The 6,508-nt window shown below is 34.5% G+C and overlaps 1 long non-coding RNA gene across 1 annotated transcript; it reads left to right on the top strand.

Moving 5' to 3' along the window:
* The first annotated feature begins 504 nt into the window (after window positions 1-504).
* On the top strand, window positions 505-4,185 carry LOC113117597 (uncharacterized). Its single transcript, XR_003294187.1, has 2 exons — window positions 505-3,011; window positions 3,668-4,185. It is a non-coding gene; the product is annotated as an uncharacterized LOC113117597 (long non-coding RNA).
* Window positions 4,186-6,508: the final 2,323 nt, after the last annotated feature.

Genomic DNA, 6,508 nt, shown 5'->3' with positions numbered 1-6,508 from the left:
CAGAAACGGAAGTGCTAAAAAACGCTAAAATTGGGCTTCATTTGTCTCAATTGAGTTCCAATGGGGTCGCTGTGTCCATTTCTTTTACTGTCTATGGATTCCACCACGGTAAGTCACTTACAACAGTCTAATAAGCAAGAGAAATGAATAGGCATTTATACGTCCAAAATTAATACAATTACGAGTTTACATATATAAAAAACATGGTGTGTGTGTATATATACATCCTATTAATAAACTTAATTTGAACGTGTAAATGCTTATTAATGGATTATTGGGATATATATATATATATATATATATATATATATATATATATATATATATATATATATATATATATATATATATATATATATATATATACACACAATTTTTTTTAATAAACTTATTTTGAACGTATAAATGCTTATTAATGGATCATTGGGATATTTTTTATATATATATATATATATATATATATATATATATACATACATACATACAGGATATCTGTGTGTGTTATTCCTGTTTGTTTATCCATTTGAATTAAAGCAAAACCAGGATGTGTTCAAAATATCGTGATAGAACCCTTGCTCACACAATGACTTCTTTTTAAAATCATTCATTTTTTTTATGATATTGTGATTGCATGAATCAACCAGTGCAGCATTTACTTTACATCTTAGCCTAGTAACGTTAGTTATTCATATTATAATATGTAGTTTGGTGAGCTATTATTTTTTGATTTGTTCTTCTCTTTCTCTGCAGATTCCTTAATCCCTGTCCTTTAAAAAAAAAAAAAAAAACAGCGCCTCATTACATTAAAAAGGCACTTTTAAGAGCCACATTTGTCTTGTTTATTGTCTTATTTGTATTTTTTTTATTGTCTTGTTTTTTCTCTCTATCTCTCTCTCTCTCTCTTTCTCACACTCTCTCTCCATCCCTGACTCTCTCCTCTACCATCTGAGTGGTGGTTGCTTTTTAGAGGGACGGAGGAACTGGGTTGCTGCCTCTTCTTCAGTCACTTTAATCAACTGAAAGTGTAAAGGTCTGGATCAAAGAATATAGATTAATTTGTTGGTGTTGTTTTAAGTGCACAATATACCAATTTAATGGTTAGAGACTGGCATATAATACCTGATTATTGCACCAAATTAAATTTGCAGCAGTCTGCACAATATAGACTAACCTATAAGATAATATTGCATGAAGTCTAAGTAAATCAAACTTAAGTTTTGTGAGGAATGCCGGTATTCAAAGAATTTTTATGACTACAGGAAAGCAAACAGCTCGCTTGGCATCTTTATGCTTCAGAGTTTTTCTGCACTTAAATAATTTACCAGCTTAATTTACTGCTGTATGACACATGCTAATAGATTGACTAGCTCTGTCTTTCTTGTACTCATGTGTGTTTGGATCCCTGTCTGATATTTAATATTTATATTTTTTATATGGGTGTACATTTCAGAATGACGAAGCCAAAATTCAGGCCTTGCCCAAGCTGCCAGGTCCGTCAGCAGGCTAACCGCAAAACCTGCAGTGCTTGTTTTGCCACACTGCCAAGCAAGCGGTTATTGAAAACTGCAAAAATTAATGATGAATGGGGCCAGAGGGTCATCAAAAACAAAAATGCATCTCGGGTGGTGGCCTCTGCCCAAATAGCTGTAAGTAAAAATGCTCATGCTTCATTTATTGAGTGATAATCAATATTAAGCCTAAAGTACATACAATATTTGGTACCATGTTTGTTGATGGACAGAAGACATAGCATTCAAGTTGCTATGATAAACAGTTTGCCAAAAAGCTCCCCATACACAATATGTAAAGAAACTTTAATTTTATGCAGGTGTACTTCTGTTGTGAAAAAAAATATTGAAAATGCATTGGTGTATGTACATAAGTAGGCAATATTCTAGCCTATACTTATCTTAAAATACTTGTGTAACTGATGGCAGGGACTAGGGATAGGGATGAACTATGAATCAAGTAGTACACCAAGTAAACTGCCCTCTGTTTCTGATTCAAAGTCAGTGTGGAGTAGACGCCATCTTCAATACTGTCACATCATCTGATTAATTATTTTCAAACAAAATCGAGTACTGACAGTTACAATTTAAGAAATACTCATGAATTAATATTTGTTTATTAATTTTACAATATGCCTTTAATCATCACATACTTAACACTTTTTGAAATCGTTAACAAATATTATTTTGCCATATCAGGTCTTTAAATAGTAAATGGACTGCCATATATGTAGTAATGTAGCAACAAAATATATTGGAAATGTGTTAATTACTTTGTTTCATTTCAGGTCCAAAAACTTTCTGCTTTGGGCTATATGCCCATATTATTTATCAGCCAGAGGCACAAGGGCACAGGCAAGATGATGGCAGATGTAGTAACGCATCTGCCATCGACGGTAAACAACACGCGTTTCTTAACCAGCATGAAGAGGGCATATGACTTCATGATCAAACTGGATGGTAAGATAAGTTTTATGTATAGTTCATTAGTGTTTGTCGTTGATTTCTTTCACAATTTGTACTGAAGTCATATTTTTGCTATCTTCACAACAGATGTGCCCCAGCCCCATCAAGACCAGCCCCTAGACCAGCCCCAGCAAGACCAGCCCCTAGACCAGCCCCAGCAAGACCAGCCACAGCAAAACCAGCCCCTAGACCAGCTAATCCCACAAGACCAGCAACTGATTACACTTGATCTATGTACAATCGTCTCTCAGGCTCAGCAGCATGTGGAGCCTCTACCACCAAGGAAAAAACAAAGTAAGCTTGCATTCCACCACATCTGTAAATTTGTCCTATGTTTTTTTTTTGCAATTACTGCACAATATAAAACAAGTTACAAATGGGGAATTTCACCTCTTTTAATTAATTAAGCCACTCCTCCAAGATACTGATTATAAAATTCCCAACCTTTTTCCCTTGCACCTTAAGCCCCACCATCCAGCCCAGGCCAAGACAGACAAGCCCCACTATCCATCCAACCTCATCTAAAGAAAAGACAAAGTAAGTAATCTTGCCTTGCACCCCATCTGTAAATTCGCCCCATGGTTTTGTAATCATTGTATTAAAACTGCAGTAGGTAACTTTTGTAAAAATATTTTTTTTACATATTTTTTAAACCTGTCATTATGTCCTGACAGTAGAATATGAGACAGATAATCTGTGAAAAAATCAAGCTCCTCTGGCTCCTCCCAGTGGTCCTTTTGCCATCCGCTCCCGGTAAGAAACAACCAATCAGAGCTGCGGTCCGTAACTTTGTTTCTGTTCAAAATGTAGAAAAATGTATATAATAAGCGAGTAAACCATGAATCCATTTTCCAAACCGTGTTTTTAGCCTGTCCTGAATCACTAGGGTGCACCTATAATAAGTGTTTATATTTGGACTATTTTAGGTTGCTTCGGGGGTACCGCGGCGGAGTAACCCAGTACCTTTGTGATTCTTCATAGTCATAAACAGAGAGAAGTAGTTCCGGCTACAATGTTCTTCCGCAAGACGCAAGCAGTTATGTTTATTAACCGCTAGAGCGTCAAAAGTTACCTACCGCAGCTTTAATATAAAATAAGTTAACCAATGTGAATTTCACTCCCTTCTATTAATTAAGCCACTTCTCCAAGATACTGAATATATAATTCTTAATCTTTTCCCCTTGCATCTTAAGCCACAGGTACAGGAGCCAGACAAGCCCCACCCTCGACCCTGGCCAAAAAGAAGAAAACAAAAAGCAAGTAGACATTATTTGCACCCCATGTGTATATTTGTTTCTATTCTTTGTACCCCATGTGTATATCATGGGGTGTAAAGTTGTTTCTGCATGTAGCCCCCTTTTAATTGGACCAAACTCAGGGTGCATTCACACTTGGTCTCTTTCAGCCCTCAAAGTGAACTAAGAACAGTGATTCATATATGAACACCTCCATCAAACTCAGACCCATTTGAAGTGAACCAAAGTTTTTTTTTTTTTGCCTTTGTCATTTAAGGTTGCAAATGCAGTCTACAGACAATTTATCCATACGATAAAATATTGGAAAGACGGATGAATGGGGTAAGATGTAGAACCATATTTTTCATTAGGCTGTCTGATTATCTCATATTGTCTCATCTTTCAATCCAAATGTGACAAAACAGAAACTGAGCAGTAGGTATCAAACTTTTTCAACTATCAACCCTCTCACAAGAGCTACCACTTATGAAAAAAAAGTATACTTCAAGTTAATTTTATGAAGTATACATTTAACTGTACTTTAATTTTAATAACATGTTATTAGCTTCATGCTTTCTTTTTTGTCCACACTTGAATGTCTGTAAGTTTCATAAAGGCAACATTTTAAACAAAGAAGTTGAGAAAATCAAATTTGTGTTAAAGACTTGATTAGATTCAGAACGATGATCAAGCAGTTTTGATTTACAAGCTGTTTAATATTTGATGATCACGTTATTTTACATTTGTGTGAGTAATTTACTATCACTTGGTTCAGCTTTTTCTTCTCGTGTGTTTTGATCTGGAGTTTCTGTACTAAATTATGTGCCATAGCGGATCCTATTGTATGACAGTGAAAACATGGATAGCTGGAAAATTCAGTCAATGGTGGGGAAAGAGTACTGACTAGTACTGATGCCAGTGGACTAGCCTAGAAACATTTTCAGATATGCTGAATAAGAAACATATCTGTTTTATATCAATATTCTAAATGATATTTTCACAAGTTTCGTAAGACTGTATATGAAAACTATGTAAAGAAAAAAAGTTTATTTAATAGGCTACTCGATAAAAACCGTTAACAAAACTAAAAGCCAATTATACTTTGAATACTTAATTATACGTTTAAGTATATCTCGATCAAAAGATAGAGTACAAGTAAAGGCCAAATATAATTGGACTTTTCTCTCAGTATAAGTCAAGTACACTTAAGTGTAATAATTGTATTTCTACAAAGTACATAAAGTATATTTTTGAGAATTATAAAATTTAAGCATAAAGTATACTTTCTTATTGTTTGTTTAAAATAAGTATACTAATAGAAAACTTGAATTAACTTATTTGTAAGGGACATACTGTAAATCCTAAACAAAAACAACAATGCAAATGGAATGCAACAGCATATTCTTATTTTTTATTGAGCTTTCAAAAAATACATAAATACTCTTGTCAACTAAATGATGTTCCAAGTAAGAACGGCAGTATAGAGAGCTAAGTAAAAACATCATTATTTGACTGGTAAAACTCAATGGAAATTCCGATTTTAAATAACTGGCCGTCCTGGAAAAGAAATGTCGCCTATCAGTGATGCAATGTCCGCTCTATACTTTGTTTCCAGTGTAGACCATGTGATGTTCCACCACACCAGAATATCACATGGTCAAATGCGGAAGTGGTGGTTATGTTATTGCCGCGCGTATGGTTTGGTTGTCGTTGTACATTTTGTCACTGTAGCATTTTTTTATCAATAACGTTACCTGTGAGAAAATAACATAACGTGGCAAATGGACTGTTTCAGTTTCAATAATAGCACTTATAAACAAAGTTATATTGCTCTTTGTACTAAGGTAAGGATTTTTATCACATGTGGTGACCGAGATTATGGTAGTACAATTAAATACAGTCGGATATGTGTTGTTCAAAATATATTTAGTCATTATGTTAAACAACACTGCATTAACCATAAACACGTAGCCATTTAGCCTCCTTGTTAGTGCGTCCGCCTCCCATGCCGAAGACCCGGGTTCGAGCCCCACTCGGAGCGTCAGAGAGGACCCGGGAGAGAGGGGTATTACATAAAATAATACAATCAGATATACAGCTAATTAAAAAACGAATAAATTACCTCATCCGTGATCATGATTCGTTTATCCAATTTAGATACATTGCTATGGTGAAAACGCATTAAAAACGACATCTCCCATCGTCACCTGCTTCATAGCGTCATCAAGCTTCGCCTTTGTTATTGTTGGAAATGCGCCCTCTTGTGGTCAATTACAAAAATCACATATTGCAGCTTTAAGTTAAATGGTTAAGTTTGGTTATGTTTATCTGTTACGTTATTTTATGCAATTAATAAATTGTTCAATTTTATTTTCTATTATTCTCACTTGCAGAACTCCTTTTGTTGTATTAATTTGATGTTATTTTATGCAAATAATAAATTAATATAAATATTTTAATAAAATAAATTGTTCACTTGCATGACATACTGCTTGTTGTCTATTATACACACTAGAACCACACACCCCACTGGACTGAAGTCCTATATGTGAGACATGTTTTTAAATTTGTGAGTGTTACAGTCAACTCCTAAAACTTCACACAGTATAATAGCACATGTAAATCAGACAATCAAACATGAGGAAAAAGAGCTCATTTTATTGAGTAGGCTAATGCCTTAAGCAGCTGTGCTAAGAAACGTGATTTGTGAAAGCACAGTTGTAATGAAAATAATGGGAAGTGTTTTAATTACAGAACATACTCGGTTTAAAAAACTGAACGGAGTACAATGGAGTATAG

Source organism: Carassius auratus, chromosome 17, assembly GCF_003368295.1.
Source record: "Carassius auratus strain Wakin chromosome 17, ASM336829v1, whole genome shotgun sequence".
NCBI classification, from domain to species: domain Eukaryota; kingdom Metazoa; phylum Chordata; class Actinopteri; order Cypriniformes; family Cyprinidae; genus Carassius; species Carassius auratus.
The sequence above is the reverse complement of the archived record's forward strand: the minus strand, read 5'-3'. Positions and strand labels throughout refer to the sequence as shown.